Source organism: Nannobrachium achirus, assembly GCF_963921795.1.
Source record: "Nannobrachium achirus genome assembly, chromosome: 21".
Lineage (NCBI taxonomy): Eukaryota > Metazoa > Chordata > Actinopteri > Myctophiformes > Myctophidae > Nannobrachium > Nannobrachium achirus.
Window position 1 is genome coordinate 3,696,881 of NC_137828.1, and position 24,766 is coordinate 3,721,646.

Genomic DNA, 24,766 nt, shown 5'->3' on the forward strand with positions numbered 1-24,766 from the left:
GGGGGAAAGAGGGCCGGAACGGAACGGAACGGAACGGAACGGAAAAGAACGGAACACAGTTACATTAAAATATCCGGGGCCGGAAAGACGCTGTCAAAATCCCATATTAAATAACCTGCCACAAACGCACGTCCAAGAAGAAACATGATCTACTAAAGTCAGATTAACACACACACAACATACAACATAACATGCACACACATACAAGTGTTACTAGTTACTTTTTTCTAATAAAGTGCTTCTAAATAAACTTGACCCCCTTCTTCATAACAAGGAGGGGAGGGGGGCACTTATGAGTTTTTGTCTGGCTTTCTCAGTTTGTGAGCTTTGTACATGCATGCCCCATGGTTTTATCAGGACTGGGGTGGTATTTTTCTTCAATAAGTTTAATGGCAAAACCAATGCCTTGCTTTGCAACAGTTAAATTAATGTACTAAAGAACATAGTGGTGATTTAGTTCATCTTCACCAGCAGGTAAAACATTCAACATTTTATTTTCATTATGCATATAATAGACAAGCTCTGTTCAGTCAGGTTGAATGAAATATAGAATAAAGCCAAGCAATAGGCCTATTGCTAAAACAAAGGTTATGGGTGACACCTGTCAGTCATGTCTCATTGTGTGCCTGCTTGGTGTGGATAACTATGGAAATCTCACTTCCCGTGGCTTGTTTACCATTGCTTTTTATACATTAAATATGTCAAGTTTCTAAGTTTAGTAGTTAAATGTTTTTTTACCAGTAAGACTCCCTAATCGGGATATAAGCGACCGTCAGGTCGCAGCATAATTTTAGAGCAAAATCTGTAGGAGCAGTGTCCAAAAATGTGTTTGAAAAAATCAGCCTGATGGTGGCGCTATATGGGACAGATCCATGTTGATGACATGAGTGTAAACATATTTGCATGATTTTAGGGCAAAATCTGTAGGAGCAGTGTCCAAAAATGTGTTTTGCAAGAATCTGCCTCATGGTGGCGCTAGAAGAAGGCCATGTGAGAATTGACGGGGTCAATTTGTGGTTGTGGTTTGGCAGGCAAGGAGTGAGTGTGCAAAGGTTGGCATGGATCGGGGCAACGGTTGCGGAGATATGAGAAGGGCAAAAATGTGACGTGTGATGTGTGACTGACAGACGGACAGACTGACAGGCGGTGGAGGTTTGAGCCTACTGTCAAAATGACAAAAGCGATCTTTATAATCTTAATAATCATGAGAACCAACTGTTTTAACAGTTACATTTAATAAACACAGAGTAATACGTAATAAGAAGAAGTTGTAATGCAAGATATTTAATGAAGAAGGTGGTGTCAGCCTAGTGGCCGGGCAGACGTCATTGATGTGCATGTAGCAGGGGACCCAGTCACCAAAATGGGAGAGGACCTGTGATTTTCTGCCGTACTTTTTATTTCTGTTTTATCTATTAGTTTGGTCATTAAGGTCCACAGAATGAGAGGCCTGCTCTGCTGGAAACATCGCCAAAAAAAGTTAGGGACATTTGTATATTCACTGTCACATTGACTCCACTAGAAATATATAAAAAAAAAAAAAAAAAAAGTCTGCGTTAAGTAGCATGTGAGGGGTCAAACTAGAGGTTCTTCATGATTCTGAATCCATTGCAAGCATTGTATTCCATGAAAAACATTCCTTGGGCTAGATTTCAGCCCCCCAAAACTGTGAAAATCACTTTTTTCCCCCCACTTTTCACAGTTTTGGGCTGCCAAAAGTTAACCCAAAGAAGCCCACCAGTGCCCACCATCGCCCATTGAATCTTTTTACTATAAGCTCATTTTTCTTCTCTTTCTTGTTGACAGGAAAGTGGTAGAATTATACTTTAGTCGTTATTTTTGTCTCGGATCTGTTGAAATAGCGATGGACACAGCACTGCCCATATTACAATAAATCTGCTTGGCACCTGCACAAAATGATGTCACAGCTTAAGAAGCTCATAGTCTAGTACAGGGGTTCCCAAACTTTTTTGTCTCAGGGCACCCCATAAATATTGTTTTAATCCGAGGCACCCCTACATTATAATTCCTTGGGTGCTTCCTAATGCTTGCAATGGATTCAGAATCATGAAGAACCCCTAGTTTGACCCCTCACATGCTACTTAAAGCAGATTCTTTTTATTTGTTTTAATATTTCAAGTGGAGTCAATGGGACAGTGAATATACAAAGGGCCATAACTTTTTTTCTCTATGTTTCCAGCAAAGCAGGCCTCTCATTATGTGGACCTTAATGACCAAACTAATACTTATAATTTCTGATACAACAGAAATAAAAAGTACGGCAGAAAATCACAGGTCTTACCCTATTCCTTGAGCTTTTGGGCTTGTGGGTCCCTGGCTAATGGGAGCCAAAACTGGAAGCGGAGGTTCAGTGAGATACATTGGAGTCTATGGCAGCCAACTGGACCATGCTTGTGAATACATTATCTCTGAATGATTGTGTCCTTTGTCAGTTAATCGGTTCAGGAATATAAAAGAAGACACGTCACAGGTTGTTTTCCAATCAATAGTTTTTTGATGTGCACACTGTATAATTTTAATGAGGCATCTAAACAGTGACATTGTTTTCTGGTAGTGTTTCTGGTAGTGTTGCCAGATACTGTAAGAAATAAGCAACCAGGTCTAAGAAAACGATCCCAAAAGTAGCAACTATTAAGGAAGAAGAAGAATTTACCTACATCATCCCACGAGGGAAATTCAGTTTTCAGCTTAACCCAGCTGAACCCAGTGCTGCCCACAAGGAGCGCAGGGGGGGAGGGGAGCAGTGATAGCTGGAGCGGGGAATTGTACCTGCGACCTCTGGGGCCTCCAGAGTCCTAGGTATGGACTAGCCTGGGATCGCTTCCAATTTTGGGCTTTTGATCCGGTCGGAAGCGGATGACGTCTTACGTCATTTTGTATTCAAAACGGACTACAATTTGGCCGGAACTACCGACCGGAATCAGTTTTAACCTGGTTTTGCGCATGCGCAAACTGGGATAAAACTGATTCCGGTCGGTAGTTCCGGCCAAAGTGTAGTCCGTTTTGAATACAAAATGACGTAAGATATCATCCGGTCTAGACCGGATCAGAAGACCTGTTTAGTAAACGAATATACCAGGCTTTCTCTCAGGAAAGCCTGGTGAGGCGAGGTTAGGTATGGACACTAACCACTCAGCTGTCACTGCTTAGGGGCAGGAACTAGGCTATTATGAACACTTTAAACCTATAGGTTATATACTATATACTGTACATTGAAATACTAGCCATCTCACAACGCGGCGCAATGCGCCACATTTTGATCTTGTACATCAGCCATTTTCAAAATAACTTTATACATTTGAAAACTTTGTCAAATGAGACATTCTGCATACTTAGTACTTTCTACTTCAATTACATTTTGATACCAATACTTTTGTAGGCCTACTTTTACTCAAGTAGCTTACATTTTGTATTCCTGACTTTTACTTGTGAGAGTATATTTCTAAATTGCAGTATTGATTGATTACTTTATTAACAGTTTGCAGAGACAGGGACAGGGAAGTACAGTACAATACAAGGTCTGCTAAAAAGATGAGTTCCCAAGGAAGCCTAAGCAGGCTTATGGCTTGTTTCCATTATGTCATGATTTGCAAAACTGGTGAACCCAAAACAGAGCCAAACACAGTGAGCAAGTTAAATGTCATTTATTCACTGCCAAGGTGGAGGTAAGGGTTGGTGGCAAGGAAATGAGCAGGCAGGCAGGCAGAGTGTGTACACATGGAACCCAATGGGGTCAATTTAATTTCTCTCTCTCTCTCTCTCTCTCTCTCTCTCTCTCTCTCTCTCTCTCTCTCTCTCTCTCTCTCTCTCTCTTAAAGGTTGTGTCATGTGAGGAGATCTGTGCTGCGCGTTGACGTGGAGTTTACACACAACATTCTGACTTGGTGAGTTCTGTATGGAATCCATAAAACTTATATTTTATTTTATAGAAGATACTCTCCCTCCCTCTGATGATAAAATGCTGCTATTAATTCACATTTATAAAAGTGAAGCTCACAACATGTCTTCTGTTTTCACTATTTGAAACAGGTCACCTATCCAGTGTCTCTCCTATGATAATAAAGAAGGATATTGCAGAAGGGGCGTGTAGGGGGTATTGCACATGCCAGTACAATCTGGCCTGCACCTACACTTTGGCTCAGTAGATGGCGGCATGTGACCATTAAATGGTAGTGTTTGTTTTGTATCACTTTAATTGCCAGCTGGGGACTTGGTCTTCATTTGCTCATAATTATGTTCTTATGCCACAAAACAAGTAGGCCTATTTGGTGCTCTAATAGGCACAACTATGTGTTGCATATTCCTTATCCCAAAGTTATAGTTTATCATTTTATATGCAGTGTGATTGTTTAAAAAAGAAATCAGTAGAGACAAACAAATATAATAGATAGGCCTAATAACTTGTGGGTGTTTGTGTCACTTTCACTGTTCCTTATTTACTACAGTATGTCAATTAGTCTGTGTTGTGGATGAGAATTACAAACCTGCAGCTGTTTAGGTGAGTGGAGGAGAGAGAACCAGGAGAGAACCAAACAAACACAACCTCGCTCTACTGAGAACGGATCATGATCTTTTTTTATCTAGCGCCTCTGCTGGAACCCTCCACCATGGCAGCTCCAGTTACACTGTGCATGTGCTATACCCCCGCACATTTTGATACACGCCCCTTCTGTACTATCCTACTTTATTATCATGTGTCTCTCCTGCACTGCTGGGGGCGGATCCTTGATTAATGGGAAGGTGCCAAGTGCTGTGGAGGAGAGGGGTGTTTCTGAGGTTTCAGAGTAATGTGTTTATTTAGAATTATTTAGTTATTCATTTGAAGTTCACCCAAGTTTAAGGTAATGCATCATGTAGAATGCTTAGGTTACACTTACTATCTGTGGGTTATTTTGGAATTAGCTATGGAAGCATTGGAAGTATTATTACTAATTGCAGTGACTCGCTGCCGGCTGCACACTCATCCTGCAAGTTTCTGCGTGTGGAAAATAGTCAATCTGCAAGCTCACAACGCGTTGCGGATGCAAGGCGTTGTGAGCTTGTAGATCGGAACACGCTTGACGACGGAGTATAAGCCAGGATTTACTTGGTAAAGTGTGTGTTGGACGGGCAAAATAAACGTCCAATTCAAGGGACGTTCAGTAATGGGGAACATGGTGCCAACAATCAGCAAGCTCCCTTCAGCACAACAACAGCGTTTGGGACGTTCTCCACATTTAGAGTTATGTCTCCATGCCTGTAGCATTAGCGCGAGCAGCACACACACACACACACACACACACACACACACACACACACACACACACACACACACACACACACACACACACACACAGTGCCACACACACAGGAGTTGTGCGCTGTGCACATTATCAGAGAGAGTGCATGATATGTCCGACCCGAATCGACAAAACTGTCGATTCGGCGGAAATATTGAAAATAGCAGACCTCCAAGCTCACAATGCCTCGTGCTGCGACCCGCTGTGAGCTTGGAAATCGGCCATTTTCAGTAGTTGATACCACACTAAACTAATCATAAAAAAGGCAATACTGGAGATGTGGCGTAGCGGCATGGATTTCTACACAGTGAGGGCAATTCTTTCAACATAAGATGCTGCATTCAAGTTTGGACAAGGCAATTCTCTTGAATGCTGCCTTCAGGGTATGGCATGGAAAGAGGGGGCATTTGCATTAATTTCACCATAGTAAAAATTGCATTCATGGTCTGGAGAGGACACTTTTTACAGACTGTCTATGTGTGCACGTGCCTGCTACAGAGGATGATCAGTGTCATGTGTTATTGAGAGTGCTAAGCGTGTGATGATGTCTTATTGTTCAGACAGTGTGGGTGTGGGAAGCCTGGTGATCTTGGAAGCAATACGGGTAATACTGTAAAGTGTGTTTCTGTTAGGCATGGAAAGTATGGTGAATAAGAGCAGTACAACAGAACAGGTTGAATAATGCTTTTGTACAGTAATAACAGAAGATGGGGGGCAACAGATGGTGACCTTAACTTACGGATTGCATGAAGTCTTTACTGGAAACGTTAGATAGATGTAATGTGTTGATCAAACCTCTTCAACTGTTTTACCATGAATGAGGAGTGGGTTGAGTCGCTTGAAAGACCAGCTCTTTTGTTTTGTCCACATTCAACTCTAGGTAGTTATCAGTGCACCACAAATGAGAAATGTCTTCTGGAAGTCTGTAATAGAGTTAAAGAGGTGGTGCCATGATTTTCCCCCCTCAAAAACATGATTATCAGGTATTATGGTTATACTAGGAGGAAGATTTTTTCCAAAAAAAGTGTACAGAAAGAGTTATGTTTTTATGTGGCCACACGCACCAGTTCATTAAGTATGCATGGTTGTCATGGTGGGTGGTGACCCAGCTGAAGTTAGCCACACCCACGTATGTTGGGTGAATAGTAATTAGGGGTAATTAGGGGAGGGGTTGATTCTGTGATGTAATAAGTATGTGTGTTTTTGGACCGGCAGTCCGGCACGTTTGACCCCATAAGGTGGCAGCCTACAGCTAAAACCCAAATAGAAAGGCAATACATAATTGCTCATAACAACCACACCAGGGGGTCTAATGAAGTACTGTCAACCTCCCAGACACATGAAAACCAGAAAAAATACAAAACTATGGCACCGCCTCTTTAATGTCACATGATTTGTAAAGCTTGTTCCAAAATAGCTGATCTACAAGCTACAACGTGTTGCTATGTGAAGCTTTGTGAGCTTGTAGACTCGATAGTTTCCTGAAAAATGTTGCTACAGTAACAGAATTATTATAGAAAGTATTTGAATAAAAGGTTTGCGACTCGGGTCGCTAAGCACGGCCTGCAAACAGTTATCAGTTTGCACTTAAGTGTTACAGTTACACATGAATGCATTTATCTCATATTTACATGTTGATGTTTAGCTCTGACATTCAAGTGCAATATTGATATTTAGTTCTTATTTGGTGCTGAACTGTCAATCTGGCAAAATGTATTAATGTCATTGGCTGTGGGAAGGGTGGGCGTCTACTAGTGACCGAAGCCTTTTCCAGTAAGAGCCGCTGCTCGGACCGTCCGTCCGTCCGTCCGTCCGTCCGTCCGTCCTCACACATCAGCTCCCGCTCAATCCGTCCGTCTCCGCTTGGGTCGCCCGGACGCGGGCGGTCCGATCAGCGGCTGTCTCTCGCCTTTGTGCGAGGAGAGAACACAATTCAGATTATTTGAAGCATTGCCCGTGTCTTGTTCCAGTGAGAAAATAATGATGCTTGCCAGGCCGTTCTTGTTGATCTAACAATGTTTTGATAATGATAATAAATGACGTATGTTTTCACTTGGGTCTCCCCCCCCTCCCCACTCCACCTCCTCTTTTAAATGTCAATGTTGTTGTTGTCATCTTTCACCAGAACCATTAGAAGAAGCAGCAAGGAAGACATAAAGATGGGGAACCTCCTATCACGCACAGTATGTTTATTTACACACCACACTAACTGAAGACCAGAGGTTATGTTTGAATACATGGTAGACATTTACTGTAAGAACAACCTAACTGAAGACCAGAGTTTAATGTGATTTGATTTGATTTGTTTAACACAGTGTAAACACAATACATGAAACATTAACACAATATAAATATATTAGACATTAGTATTTTTTATGAATCAGAGTATAGATAAGCACATCATAACTTTTAAGTTTTACTATTTATATTTTACAAATATTGAACCAAAAGTATTAAACCTCTTAACTCCACTTGACCTACATGTGCCTATATTTAAATACATGTAATGAATCCAAATATGTTTTAGAAACAGTGCATTTATAATTGTACATTAAAGTGTACAATATTCACTATTGTATAAAGTATGGTTAAGCTTGTGTTCAGTCTCTTCACAACCAAAACATTAAGAGAATGAAGCTGAGATGTTATCATCCTCTGTTTGTACCAGGCCTCAACCTTGGGGCCACTTGAGGAACGCATCTTGAAAACTCTCGATAAGCTCGAAGATTCTGAGTTTGAGGGGTTCAAGTATCATCTGCGACGCCCCGAGGTCCTTGAAGGCCTCGATTCAATCCCCAAGAGACAGGAGGAGAACAGGAGGACCATCGCTTGTCTGATGGTGCGGAGCTACTCCAGATCAGAAGCTCAGAAGATCATAGAGATCATTCTGAACAAAATCCCCAGGAAAGATCTACTGGACAACCAAGGTACAGTAGGAGGAGACAAGTTAACAATATATTGAAACACAATCACACTATATTGTAATTGGAGACCAGGAGGGGTCCCAAACATCCCATTAGTCTGACCTAAACCTAACCCTAAGCCTAAACCTAATCTTAAACCTAACCCTGACCTGGTTATACAGTATCTGGTTTATTGCGGGAGGGTGGGGATTAATAATTAATGTCAGGATAATTACTGCCAGGTAATAGCAGGTTTCTGTTGTCTTTTCTGACACAATAGTTGAAACATCAGATGCATCAGATGCTGCTGACCCATCGATGCCAACCTCATCTTCAACAGATGCCAACCTATTCTGGCGCCGCCAGAATAGGGCTCCCATAGCTCTGGGGGCCTTCGGCGGCGGCGAAAAAAAATCGGGTAATTGCGGATATAAAGTCGCCTAAAACGGGTACTTTCCTATATTAAATCATATTAAATCGGGTATTTCGCGGATATAAAGTCGGCTAAAACGGGTATTTCCTATATTAAATCATATTTTTCCTTTCACAATATTAATTCGGGCTTCACATTGGCTATGTTGACAACTCCAGGCAGTCTTTTCTGTTCATATTAACTCACCATTATTGCTCAGCCTCCAGTTCCCAATTCCTCCATCTGATGATCTGAGCTCTGAGCCATCCAGCCAAAAGTTCCCGTTCTGGTAGCATAAAGTCGGCTAAAATGGGTATTTTTCTTTCTCAAAACAAGGCGGGTCGGGTTCATATTTATTTACTAAAAAAAACATTGTCACGGGCACAGGCACACTAAGGCTACAGTCTTGCTAAGACAGCGTTGTTTTGTTTGGTTGTTTTGTTGCTGTCCGGCGTGTCCGCCTTCCTTTGCCGTCCGGGCCGTGGCTAGAAGTGCAAAGACTCGATGCAGTGGTTCCTAGCTTAGCCTATGCCCAGGCCATGGCGAGACCACGCAGCTGGGTAGGTCTGCATCCAGGGCCTCCTCGGCCCTGGGGGAAAGGTATAGGAACCATTGCAGCGAGTGTGTTATAACCCGGACGGTAAAGGAAGACTCACACCCCACATTAAATGCGCCTGATTTATAATAATAAAATGAATAGTAGGATTAAACGGTGTGATGTCATTGTTCAGTCTTACTGTCTAACATGTTTATTTAGTATATCTAGTTAACATAAATAATATAAATTCTTCCAATGGAACATAAAAAATAAAAAAAAACGAGAAAAAAAAAAAAAACACACTTAGAAAAAAAGAGACCCCAAAGGGGGTTGTTGACTATGGGGTCCCAGACTTTAACTATGGGAGCTAAGACCCCACTGGCACCCACGTAACTCGAACTCTGAATAGATGTCTTCAATGAACTGATTAACCACTAGAACCCCAGCATCCATACTATGGGGGGGGGGGGGGGGGGAATATTAGACAAAAATAGCATATCTACAAGCTCACAAGGCGTTGCAACATGTTGCAATGTGAGCTTGTAGATCGTCTTTTTTTTTTTGGAAGAGATTTTGGGGTCTATTTTCACTATTTGGATTTAGGGGTCAATCTGGGGGTTTAGTATTTTGGAAGGGGCGTTACCGTGGTGCACCCGGCTTTGTTGGGCGTCTATGTGAACACAATTGGCTCGTCTTCAGGGGATGGGAAGCCAGGTGGGGATGGTTATGATTGGGCGGGAGGAGTAGGACAAAGGGGAGGAATGAATTGGAAAATAATGACTAAATTGGGCAGAAAAATTATTTGGCTACTAAGAAAAAAAATGTATATAGCTGAAAGCAGCGATAAAGTGGCCAAGCCAGAAAAAGCAGGAAAGCAAAAAAGCAGCAAGGGAAAGCAGTAAAAGCACGAAAGGTGGGAAAAGAAATCAAAGAAAAACTAGAAGCAGTGTTCTTCCGAACAGGTTTCCGGCAGGTCAGGTAGGTTTTTTTGGCCTACTGGTGGCTCTATAATAGACCAAAGTGAAAATGGTGCCACACGTTCTTGACCTTTAACGTCAATCGGACGCTGCATGCGGGATTTGAGGCATTTTGATCCAAAAATGTGTTTTGCAACAGTTGACCCGCTGGTGGCGTTATAACAGGCCAATGTGAGAGAGTGGTATCTGTTCCTTGGCCTAGTGGGAATTTCACACACACATAGCAGGCTGCGTTCTTGATTTGAGACATTTTGTTCAAAAAGGAGCAATCCTGCAAACCGTGGAATTCAATGTTAGCCAATTAGATAGAATATGATATTGGACAAATCCGTCATGATTACATCAATGTAGAGATACTGTGTACTGATTTGTGTGATTTTTGGATAAAATCTGAAGGAGTAATATCGAAGAATGTGTTTTACATACTGTAAGTCGGCCTTCTTGTGGCGCTATAAAAGGCAGATGTGAAAAATGCAGGGCACAGGTTTTTCCTTGGCCTCGGGGAAGTGTGCATACAAAGTTTTACACTAATCGTGGAGTTATTAGTAAAAGCACAAATTGGCCTCTACAAAACATGTATGCAAAAGACTGTATGCAACAGATATAAAATACTGTGATACTATTCACCTGGACAGTTTATGATGCTGCACATGATATCATTGTAATCCTTGGCCATCACAACATAGGTGTGTATTATAATGCTTGGTTCAGGAGTTATAATGCAAAATACATTATTTGGTAATGGCGGATATTAAAATAGGCATCAAGGAGGGGCATTTTGGGGAAGGCTCCATATCAGATAATGTCCGGGGACCCAAACTGTACAAGTCGACCTTCTGCATGAAAGGCACATGCTCTGGCCCCTACACTAGATAGCCACAGGTTCTGTCAATCATGTTTATTAAAAAAAAGAAAAAAAAGTTGTATGTAGGCTGAGTGCCTTCGATTAAACAATATTTTAATCACCAAGTGCCACAGTATTTTATTGAATTTATTTTTCATATTTTGGAGATTTGGAGTGAAAGCAATCTGAGTAAATGTAATCTGAGTATTTCTGAAATTTTCGAGTGATCGTATTTTCTTTCACTTACACAGAAAATTATGGCCGTTAGAGAAGTGCTCATTTTAAACATGAACGTGATCTGGAGTTAGATCAGACGTGTCAGCATTAAAGAGTTTGACATATGCACTTGCCATGGGCATCCAGGATGTTAACATCAACTCAACCCGACGTGGGGTTTGAACTCACAACCTTCCGCATATCAGGCACTAACCACTACACTACGGCTGCCACACATAATTGACCAGTCATGTTTAAAAAAATAAGTTTCATGTAATGTACTTGACACACAGAGTGCCTTTTATTAAACAATGATTTAACCCATTTAAAGCCTCTGACTTTAACGGATTATAAAGTCCACAACGCCACCTTCAGGTTCCCATTCACTCCCGTTATCTTATTTTGAAGGCCAGAAGTCCACAACGTAAACACTTCCGGTCTGACGTCATCGCGTCCTGCGCCGGAAGCGATCGTGTTTACGGCGCGGCACCGAGTGCCGCGCTGCAAGCTTGTAGATCTGCTATTTTTTAAATCCCCTTATGAAGAACATTCATGGGGGGCCCACAGTGAATCCTTGTACCCAGGGCCCAGAACCGACACCCTTGCTTTAAATCAAAACCAACACAGTCACAACTATAAATCTACGTACCGCGGCTTCCTTCAGACTTGGAATATCCACCGATTTCGGGGTCCCGGGGGTGGCAAAAGAGGCCAATGGACTTGTTTTCCGACTCCCGAGGCCAACCTCTGTGGAGTGAGTCGCTATCGCTCCGGTCGAGATGATTGATTGATTGATTGAAGAATTTATTAGAAGTTTGCAATAGAAAAAAGTACAGTTTCATGACAGTACAAATCACTGGTACAAGGTCAACTAAAAGGAGATCCTAGAAAGCCGAGGCTTATTTCCACAGGAACCACACTTTTAAGTATCTCATATAACATTGAAAGACAGACGGATAGAACATAGTACTTTATCTAGGATAATATCAGTTTCAAAAGCATAACATCAAATACAAAGGCAGAAAAAATAATAATAAAAAAGGGGGGGGGGGGCATGGGGGCTTAGTCTATTTACAAGTCACGGGTAGCAGCTGTCTGAAGGTGACTTTTCATACCAATTTTGAAGGAGGCTAGGGATTTGCTCTCCTTTAGGGCTTGAGGAAGGGCGTTCCACATGTTGATGGTGTAGCAGGAGAACGAGTTAGAGCCTTGTTTAGTGTTAAATCTACGTTGATGATGATTAGTGGAGCTGCCTCTGGTGTTGTGGTCGTGAACATCCTTGACCTTTAAGAAGTAGTTTGTCAGGTACATGGGAATCTTGGAGGTGTAGTGTATCTTGTACATCAGGCCCATTGCAAGATGCTGTACTCTGTCAGCTACTTTGAGCCATCCCACGCTTTCGTGGTGATGATCGGTAAGGTGGGTCAGAGGAGGGAGACCAAGCACAACCCTAATTAGTTTGTTTTGGGCTGTTTGAAGCTTTAACTTTAAGGCGGCTGGGGCGTCGCGATACCAGACAAGGACTCCGTAATCAATGAGGGGCCCAATAAGAGCTCCTCCTAGTGTCTTTCGGGATTTAGTATTGATCAGCGGGGCAACCCTTTGCAAGAAGCGAATTCGTTGGTTGACTTTATTGATTACCTTGGTGGTCATTTTTTCACTGGATAGGTTAGCCTCCAGGATGCAACCCAGGTAGGAGATGTAGTTTTTTCTTTCTATCACAGTGTCACCTACTTTAATTGTGAAGTTCTCAACTAGGCTAAGTTTCTGACTAGATCCAAAGAGGATACATTCAGTTTTGCCTAGGTGAATTGAGAGTCTGTTGTCATTGAGCCAGGTGCAGATCTTGTTAAGTTCACAGTTAAGGGCCTTTTCAACCTGCAATAAGTCTCTGCCGGAGACTAGGAGAGCCGAGTCATCCGCGAACAGAAACAGATTGCAGTCACAAGCAGATGACATGTCGTTTACGTATATTAAGAACAACAGTGGTCCTAGTATACTCCCTTGAGGTACTCCACAGTTTACTGGGAGGGGGGGGGGGGCAGGGTTCCGTTGACTTCCACCATCTGTTCCCTCCCCACCAAGTAAGAGTGCATCCATCTCACTGCTGTGCTATCAAGACCAATAGCTTTGAGTTTTTCAATCAGAATAGAATGATCGACGGTGTCAAATGCCTTCTGGAGGTCCAGCATGACCATGCCGCAATATTTGCCATCGTGAATTTCACGTTTGATGTAATCATTCAGATAGATGAGGCATGTATCTGTGGAATGGGACTCCCTGAAGCCAGACTGGAACTCGTAGATCAGTTTATTCTCTTCAAGATATTTAGCCACCTGTTCATAGACAATTTTTTCCATTACCTTAGAGATGGAACTAAGGATTGAGATTGGCCTGTAGTTGACAGGGTCAAGTTTACTGCCTTTTTTGTGCAGGGGGGTTACCTTAGCTAATTTGAAGTCCTGGGGGACATAACCCTGCTTGATAGATAGATTAATAATATGGGTAATGATTGGGGCAATGGTGGCAGCTGAGTCTATGAGAAATTTGGGGGCGATTTTATCATGGCCAGCGGCCTTGAATTGAGGTAGGGTGCGAAGTTTTTTAAACACTTCATCAGTTGTCACCGTGGTAAGTTTAAAATTGTCTTTGCATACCCCAAGGTTCCTGTAGAATTTCAAGATGTGCCTAACACCAAACAGCCCAGATGGAGCGGGCAGTTTATTGACCAGATTTTTGGCCATGGAGGTGAAAAAGATGTTGAGATTTTTGGCTACATCGAGACTGTCAGTGAGGAGGGTTATGGGAGTTTGGATGGATATGTTGCTGGCTATGGATCTAAGTTTAGCACCACAGCCTAGCTGGGTTTTAAATAGCTTCCATAGGTCTCGTGGTTTGTGGATGTTTTCCTCAACTTTCTCATCCAAGTAGTGTTTTTTGGCAGAAAGGATTAAGGAGGTTGTCCGATTTCTCAGTTTATTAGCCTCTAAACTGACTATTTCTAATTTGGCTTCAAGGTGTTTATTGGGGCCTTTTTTGAGTTTGTGATTATATTTGCATTTGTGATGATGATGGACGAGCGAGATTTCCATCTTGTCCCCCCATCTTGCAACAACGGGATGCCTGTGAACAGTGCCTCTGATCATGGTCTCTCACGGAAATCGCGTCGGTAAAAATACATCCTCGTGTCCATAAAATCCCAAGGATATGTCGCCTCCTTTGTATAACGAGCTGTCTGTAACATACATGGATCCCAGTAACAGTGAGGCCGAATATGAGGAAGAAGCGCAACGATCGTTCCATTTGCTGTAAGTTTCTATTTTTACTTTCATCCTAACTTTGTGCTGTGTGCTGTTTCGGTAGCAGCCAGGGCAAGAACCCGTGGGAAACTTGTAGCTGTACGCTGTGGTGGAATCCATCAGCAGTGATCCGTTCTGAAGCCCGCCTACTGTACCCGGTTTTGTACAAACTCACAAACATGCAAGAAACGTTTCCGTATCCGATATAGACCCAGACCGGATCAGCAACGGCTTTGATTGATTGGCCTATGGCGATGGAGGTTTATTGGCATGAGAGCACGAAACACATAGGAAACACCTGTTTACGTAGTTCTCGCCAAGCAAGTGTCACAATAAAATAAAAACAGTTGAAAATGGGTAACATAATATACAGTTAGAGGGGGTACCATTCCCCCCTGCTTTTACTGCTATATAGGCATTATATATATATGCTTATATATATATATATATATTTAATGCCTATATAGCGTTTATGTACGTGTGTATAGCCTACAGTATAGTGTGTGTGTGTGTGTGTGTGTGTGTGTGTGTGTGTGTGTGTGTGTGTGTGTGTGTGTGTGTGTGTGTGTGTGTGTGTGTGTGTGTGTGTGTGTGTGTGTGTGTGCGTGTGTGAGGAGGTACTGCAGACCAACGTGGGCCAGTCCAATATAAAAAGACGCCCTAAGGGCAAGAGGTGGCCTATTACAGCACTATTACACAATTCCAGTTATACACAATTACACTTATTACACTAGTACACTCATCTGCTAAGTGCCTGAAGCCATAAATACATATATCAAGTGCATTATGTGCTTGAAAAAAGACCATTCACAAAAACCTAAATAACTCCCTTTCATTAGATTTTCAAGCTCGGAAAATCAAAAAACAAGGGTTTTGAAATGGCTATAACTATAGAATGGTACATCGTAAATGCAAGATTATATTTTTTTCGTGAAACTAGAGCTTGTCCTCTTTCATTTCCATTACTGTATGACATTGTAGGAAAAATGTAAATATAAAAAAAATATTCATTATACAAAATGGCAGAAAAGCCATACAGTGCAATATTAAAATGGCAGTAAATGAGTTAAACGACCTACACCATGAAATTTCACTTTTTCTATTTTAAAACCTTTTTTTGGGGTCCCACTGGCACCTTCTATCCTCACAAAGTCCTATTTCTGACCATTGTGTCTTTCTCTGTTTTTGGGAAGGCAGAGTTGAAAAGCTCGCGGGGCGCCCCGCGATCCCCGGAGCTCGCGTGGCGACCGAGCCGGGCTCGCGTGGCGAGCGAGCGAGCGGCCCGCGAGCGCAGCCCGAGACGGTGCACCTAACGTCGGGCAACTACGCTCGGTCTGGTCGCTCGACCGGCTCCTCTTCCTCCTGGTTGGAGCATTTTCATCTGCACCGCAGATGGTACATTATCGCCATAATAAATAAATAAATGGGCTGTTAAATTTCATACATTTTTATACATTATACATAAATACAATGCGGGTGGGGTTGATTGTCTAATGTAGATTAACGTTCTCTAATGTCTGGTCTAGCAACGGTCGCCCTGTGTCATTTAACAGTAGGCTTATATCATACAACATAGGCCTACAGTAGGCTGTTATTCAATGTTATATGAGATACTTCAATGGTTTCCAGTGGAAATAAGCTTAGTCTTTTCATGGATCTCCTTTTAGTAGACCTTGTACCAGTGAACTGTACCGTCATGAAACTGTACCTTTTCCTATGCAAACTTCTAATAAAGTCTTCAATCAATCAATAATCAGAGCTGCAACATTATCCTATTTTTAATTGGCCCAATATATTTGTTGTCAAAGTTGGAGAGGAGAGGAAAAAAAACCACTAGATCCACTGAGTAAACAAAGGCCGTTTTGGTATTGCAGCTTGAAGGCCTAATAATAGCACAGCTAGTAGAAAGAAAAGGAATGGTCAGAGTGTGTGTTTGAGGGTTAAGACCTGTCTAAGACTCAATTTTGAGCATATATTATACAAAAAATATAGTTTTAAAAGCATGGTGTAGGCCCTTTAAAGGAGTAGTCCACCCCCAAAATTATTTTTTTTCTATTGATTACTAACATCATCATCATGGAGCATTCCTAAGACAAAAATGTGGTTTAAAGTACATTTACCCCCATTGATTCTGGATGGGGACACAAATGCAAGGACCTGGTTACAAGCACAGTCAGAATCAATGGGGCTAAAACTTTCTTGACTCTTGACCCTAAATGTACCCCTATTGATTCAATTGCGACAATTACAAAAAAATCTTATTGAACTAAAGTCTCCATGGCGTGAATAATCAATAGAAAAAGTCATTTTGGGGGTGAACTAGGCTGCTATCAATGCCTGCCTGTGCAGAAGTAAACCAGGCAATGGAGGGACTCACGAAGGTGTCAACTACAATACTGGAGAGCAGAACAAAGACATGACCAATGCAAGGCAGGCGCATGACTGGAAGGACAGTTCTCAGTTACCTACAGGAACGAAATCCAGTCAGCAATAACCCTAGTTAGCAGAACATTTCCATTGGGGAGCATGCTCATTCTACTGTCAATGTTGATACAGCACAGTCAGTTGGCACCTTGATACTTAAATCTATGGATGGTCTAACTCCTGCTGAGTACACCTTCAAGCGGAAGGATCAAGCTGTCGCTCTTGGCATGAAGTCTTCTGCAAGAATCGATGGCTGATCCACAGCTTCCCTTTCAGAGACTGGACCTTGTCACACAGAAATGTGATGAACTTGAGTTAGCCCTCAAATATGTGTTATATAGCTATCCCCCTGTCCTATTTGATTCTGCCCTACTGCTTCGACAAGCAACCCTTGCTGATGCCATCTGGGGTCTTATCGGGCCTCATGTTCTAACAGATAATGTACAGGATGGCAGTCATGTCTTGGATGTGGGAGCACCTCTTCAACGCATCCCATGGTCTCGTGGATCTACTTATAGACATATGCCGCCAGTATACAGAGTATGTACGGAAGACATTTGGCAAAGCTGTAGTGGTGTTTGATGGAAATAACACAAAGGACATGACACACCAAATACGGTCAAAGGGGAAGCTTGGCACCACTGTGAACAGTTCTTTGCTAACAAGCAGATCAAGCAGAAATGTATTTCAATGTTAAGTGAAGAACTGCAGAAATCCAACTGTGCAACACACCATGGCTCAGGAGATGCTGACCTGCTGATTGTACAGAAAGCTGTGCAGTCAGTGTGCTTCCTCCAACAGCACTGTACTGATATGGGATGACATGAACCTCTTAGTCCATCTCTGCTACCATGCTAGCCTAGACTCCCATGACTTGTTCTTTTGTTCGGAGTCGAGGAAAAGCACAAAGAAGACTTGCATTTGGAACATCAAGGCTACAACACAACTACTTGGCCCAGACATATGTGACTAGGTCTGGTACTTTGTTCCTTATGTCTGCATTGGTCATTTTTCTTTTTTGTACAGATTATCCAAGTACAGAGTCTAAGCTTTCATATGATGTATCATTTGTTGAAATTGGAGCATATTTGAAGAAGTTATGGACATTTTAAACTTGTTGCACCATAAACCCCAAAGTGCTTAAAAGGCCATTTGAATCCAAGGAACATTTTTACACCTCTAAGTAGCCAGAAGTGGGTGTGACAATGGGAGGGACAATAGGTACTTACCTACACCCCTAAATCACTCCCCCCAAGTCAAACCACACCCACAGTGGTATAGCTGTCAACTTCAAATGTACTTTTATTCCACTACAATTATTTAAAACTACTATTTAGTAGTAGACCTGTGGTAATATATTGTGCTATAGTGCTTGCAGCCATGTCAGAAATAGTGGCCAGTGGTCTTTTCTACCTCCTCCCCTCCTTATATGCTCATCCTGTCATTTTCTTCTTTTTGTAGTTTTTATTTTTCACTAAAATAGTGTATTACAAAAGTACCTACATTTTATAATTAAGTAAAAGTATCAATACTGCAATGTAGAATCACTCTGTTACAAGTAAAAGTCCAGAATTAAAAAATGTACTTGAGTAAAAGTACAAAAGTATTGGTATCCAAATGTACTTAAAGTACCAAAAGTAAAAGTACAAAAATGTTTGAAAATAGCAGATCTACAAGCTCACAACGCGTCGCACCGCAATGCGTTGTGAGCTTGTAGATTGGCTATTTTCAAATAGCCTTGGTATAACATAGGGCTAAAGTGGTTCATGTATGTTTTAAACTTTAGTTATTGTGATTTAGCATTATTGGGCTAAATGTAAAGACGCTACGCTGCGCCAACCGTGAATTCAACACAATCTGCTGTTGAGCAGTTTAACCAATTTGCTACGTACGTCTACACAAACGGTCAGATTACAAAGATAAATTGCTTAGTGAAGGCTCACGGATGTCACCATAGGGTACGCTCCAGCAGAATGTCCCGTAATGATCGTATTATTTAACGAGGAGCATTTTAATCCGATCGGTCGGCGTTTCCTTAAAAAGGTATTAATGTATCTAAGTGCAGTACACCTCGCAACCGATGGGGTCGCATGGCTGAAAAACAACAGAAAATGGCATCTGATCGGATTAAAATGCTGTTTATTAAACAATACGAAAGATACGGGTAATTCTGCTTGAGCGTACCATACTGTGACATCTGTGAGACTTCAGTAAGCACTTTATCTTTGAAATATGAACGTTTTTGTAGACGTACGTAGCAAATAGGATTAACTGCTCCACACCAGGCTCGAGCCCTATCTAAATTGGTCGGGCTAACTGTGCCAAATGTAGCATAATCAGTGTTTGTGTAACTTCAGTCAGAACGATCATCTGATGGTTCTGACAGACTTAAACTCCTCGCGTTGTGAGCTTGTAGAAGAGCAACAATTCCAGTTGTGTATACGATGCCTTCATGCCTGCAGTTAGCGCTAGCTAACGTTAGCGTTTGCCGTTAGCCACTGCTTCTCATAATAAACAGCCAGCGTTAGCGTGTAGCTAACGTTAGCTTCCCATTAGCGCCGGCTGTTCCATTACGAGAAGACATCATCGCTGCGTCTCTGTGTGCCCGATAGCGACTCGGAGAGTCAGATCACAACGTATAAATCAAAAAATAAATCCTTCCAGAATACTGTCTTCTGCAAACCAATAACATTAGCGAGATGAAGTTAGTCACTGAGATGTGTTTACACACAAGAGAACCAGATGCACCACTGTATGGGCGGTGCTCAAAGCGTGAAATACGAGACAATTACTTTTCAGAGCGCTATCTCTCCTCCCCCAAAAACCACGTACAGTTTCTTCCAAAAGCAGCCTAGTTTAACAAATAAAACTAGCCATTGTAATACCTCAAAACAACTATCTTTTGACACGAAACCCTTGTTATAAATTCGAACTTGTGTGAATTTGAAAAAAACGAAAAATACAAAAAACGACTTTGACTTCATTTTCTCACTTTTCTGCCGTTTTAAAATTGGCGACATTAGGACGGTTTCACCAGCCTGGGACACATATGTAAACACATCTTGTTCTTACATGCAGTTCTTGGATGCGACACTACATCTCACCTTCATGGGATTGGAAAGGGAGCTTCCCTCAAGAAATTCAAAGAAAGTGACATTCTGAGAGCAAGCAGAGGTGTGCACATTCAGCTTCCACAGATGATGTGGCAGACGCTGGGGAGAAAGCAATGGTGATTCTCTACAATGGAAAATCAACAGACACCCTGGACACCCTCCGATATCATCGGTTCTGTGAGAAGGTGGCATCAATGTCAGTAGCAGCAAACTATCACTGCCTACGTGTGTACTTGCAGGTGCAAGAATGGAAGGGATCTTCAAATGGACCTAATCCAACGGATTGGGGATGGTAGAAATGTGATGAGGGGTTTATGCCAATTCAGACAACCCTAGCCCCTGCTCCAGAAAGGCTTCTGTTGGTCATCAAGTGCAACTGCCAGGCTGACTGCAGCACCCCGAGATGCACATGCAAAAAGAACAATATGGAGTACACATCAGCATGTGGACACTGCAGAGGATCCAGCTGCACTAACTCAATACAGATGCTCTGTGACGAGGACGAAGATGACATGTTGTAGTGTCATATTGTGTTGTTTAATGTAATTTAGTTGTTTGATTAGTACTTGATCAGTTCTGTGATTATGTGATCATAATACAGTCTTGTAACTAATATTTTGTATCCTTGTTTTGATACAAGGAAGACATACTAAAAGTATAATCTAGCATAAAGGACCAAAAAACGTCTTTGTTGGGGTCATACTTACAGGCCATTTTCAAAACTTTCCCTTCATAGGATTCATTAGGACTTTCTTTCTGTTATTCAGAACAAAAACAGAGTTTGGTTTTGTTGCAATTCTTTATCCTTGTTTTGATACAAGGAACAAAAATATAATCTAGTAGAAGGACCAAAAAACGTCTTTGATGGGGTCATACTTACGGGCCATTTTCAAAAATTTCCCTTCATAGGATTCCTTAGGACTTTTTTTTTCTGTAAGTCAGGACATATTGAGGATACAAAATCAGCTGACTTTAGTTTTGTTGCAATTAGTGGGAGGTTGACCCCCATTTTTGCCTAGATTACTTGGACTAAATATGCACAAGGGATCTATGAAAGAGATTCAACTTTTTAGCGCAGTGCGACCATAGAGGTAAGGTAATGAGCGCAATGATGCATGCTGCGATGCCGATCCGATGCCTTAAAGTGGTCACAGCTGTTTCGTTTTATTGTGGACATGGACATTGCCGCATGAAAAATGTACTAATTATACAAAATAACACACACTCACACAGACAGACACAAGCATTCAGAGATTTCGCTTTTTTACTGATAGATATATGTGACTGAGCATGACACTGGGGCAGTCATCTCGCAAAGCACTACTTTAGACCACAGCTGAAATTACTTTTTTTTCTCTCTAAAATGTGATAAAGCCACAAAAGCATTTCAGAAATATCAGGCTACATTTCACTTAAACGCCAGAGCTTAACTCTGCATGTAAATAAGACTTTTTTTAATTAATGTGAGAGATCGGGACATAATTATGTTGGTCCTCCCGGAATACAGCTAACATGCTAGGTTTTCACCACCCTGTGTTAGCCATTTGTAGCCAAATGCGGTAATATCGGCGTTCCATTACCTAGCGATGCAAATCACAGTATTTATCCCGTTCATGTAGTGCCACGTATGTTACAAATGAACCACGTTACGTTGTTATAATGATTTAATCTATTATTTATCTATTATTTATTTATTTATTTATTTATTATTCCGCTGTTCTTCTTCTCAAGTTTTGGAAAAAAGGGATCTGTTTCCTGCCTGAGCGGAGGACCGGATGGCGAGGAGCGTCCTTTGTCACTGAGTTAGCTTAGCATTGACTTAGAACAGTGTCATGATCGTAAACTATCTAGTTTTAACGTTCAGAGCGTTTTCTTTTTGGACAATAAAAACATTGACAGCCAGGAAAAAAATCCATCAGAAGGACACATGGAATGCAATCGTTCACTCAGAAAAGAAAATGTAACAAGGAGGTGGCAATGGGGCGGCTAGATAAAGTTATTAGGCCTGGATCCGACTTTAAGTCGACGCACAGGATTCCAGAAGATCCCCCCCCCCCCCCCCCCCCCCCTCACCCCAGCAGCTCCTGCCTTGTGACTTGTGAAAATGATAGTTTAGTTTAGTTTATCAGCACATTGTATTTTATAAAAAATGTAACAATACATCATGCCATGGTAAGCAACAAAAATAACTGTCCTCCGTAGCCCATATCGATCACCTCTGCACATAGTAGGGTTGCCAACTCCAAGAGATTGAAAAAAGGGACACATTCTGGCCGCCCGGGCAGCCGATTTTTCTTTTTTTGGGGGGGCAGGGTCAAAACCCCCGAAATGTATAGAAAAATGCATTTTGGCACTGTTATATATAAACATAACATGGTTTACATTAATTTGCACCGAATTTCCCCCTTGGGATAATCTATCTATCTATCTATCTATCTATCTATCTATCTATCTATAATAGTCTACTATATTACCCTTATAATAAACCTGTAACAAGTCCTGTTCATACCATAATAGTCAAAAGTAAATGTAATTCTTCAACCATACACCAGATATCTATAATAAGCCCATGGCATGTACTGAGGACAAACCTTAATTTGATCAGTTTTGTATTAGAGGTAGAGGTATAGACAGACTACATGAGAGAGAAACAGATTATCATTGAAGAATTTATTTTGTGCAAAATACCATTTGCAATGCAGTTTCTTCATTTTTTACTTATTCTTTGGAAAAACATCTTAAACAATAAGGTGCTGTTGTGAGCAAAACATCTTCAGTGTAACTCTGTGTCTTACGGTTGTCCTTATTAGAGGCATTAGTTTGTATAGAGAAGGCTTCTCATCGTTCTTCAGCTGGGTGAGGGAGTTCAACAACCTCTTCAACCGCCTTGGGAGCCAGGACATCAGTGACCACCACTGCCTCAGCCTTTGTCTTTGGGTTTCTGGAAAATATTCCCTAATTTAGCTCATTTTAAATCCCGGGAATTTTCTGACCTTATCCCGGGCTCCCTGGGATGTCCCGTTAATATATATTTAAAAAAAAGAAAAAGGGTGGAAAACGGTCTTCTATATGCCTCTCGGCCTGGCGGAGACAAAACGTGCCTACTAGAAAGATGATCACCGGTACGCGGGGTGGGGGCTCGGCTCTGTCATCAGAACTTCAGTTCACTAGAAAGATATGATGATCACTGGTCCGCGGGGGCTCGCTTGTCATCAGAATTTCAGTTCAGGACTCGCTGTTGGACCTTTATATCGAATCGGACATTAGGCTACAGATCAAATTCACATTATCCACCACACACGGTCTCTGTGGCTGCACAATTCACGGGACTGTCAAATGCAGCAATGGATGTTCTTATCCATTTTCCTGCCACATACAGTAGGCCTATATCTTTGAAAAGACGTTTGTATGAAAACAAAATATCACAAGCGAAGATGATCTTTGTGTTGCACTTGCAGTGAGCAACATTATGCCCAGAAAAGCGCTTCTCTGTTCAAGTGCAAGTGCGCAACCATCCCACCATGAAAGGTAGGCCTACGCCAATACAATTCATAAACTGTCACAAAGTGCTGTCAGATGTTTTAATTCTGGTTAAAATATATTGTGTGGAAATGCAAACCAACAGAGTAGGCCTAGGGTATTTCATATTTAGAGTGGCCATTTGTGAGTTCAATTGAATGAGTGGAGTGGACACATCAATAATGCATGCGTTATTGTTGTTTACAGTTATACATCTTGGCAATTTATGGCAAATCTAGCGTTTCATAGTTATAGGAAAAAAATAGCAGATATAAGCTCACAGGGCGCGACACTGCACCGCAGCTTCTCGCAAGCGATGTGCGTCAGTGCGTGCACTTCATTTAGCTGATTGTAGAAGGCTATTCTTTTCCTTTTTAATTTTTTTTTGCTGGAGAGTTTCTCATGTGAAAACGTTAAGAGCATAATAATTAATGCAGCAGTAAGAAAGTAAATTCGCCATTATCATCTGTGAGCATTTTCCCCGCATCACTTTAAAGTGATCCCTGACTAATACGACAAATATGCCTTAATACATTATAATTGTCCTCTATAATTACAATGTAAAATTAAAAACACCTTAAATATTTTATTTCTTCTAGAAATGGCTAATCTTTCACTGAATAGGGGAAATGCCTGTCGCAAGTTGATGATGTCATAAATGTAATTTGTGATCTATCCCTATGGAATTTATGGAATGCATGTGCAAATAAAAACAAACGTAATACTTCCTATGGTTAATATGAGCATCAAATCAATATTTCAAATGTGTTTGTGGTTTATTTTGCACATGCATGCCATAAATTAGACCACACATAACATTTATGACATCATCAACTTGCGACAGGCCTGTTCCTTATTGACTGAAAGATTAGCTATTTCTAGAAGAAATAAAATATTTGAGATGTTTTTAATTTTTTAATTTTTGTCGTATTAGCCAGGGATCACTTTAAGAAGTAGCCTAGCCTAGTGAAAACAGCCAATCTACAAGCTCACAACGCGGCGCTTTGTGCTGCGTTGTAAGATTCAGCTATTTTCGACGACAGGCTTGCTTGACAGCCCACGGAGACTGGTAAAATCCTTCCCACAGCTGAAACAGACGACATGCTTGCACAGCTGGCGAGGATAATGTGTCAAGCCGTCTAATTGCCTCTGCACTGCTAGTAAATTGTATTTTCTAACAAGAAAAAACATAACCTCCGGGACGACGGGTCTCGCCGCCAA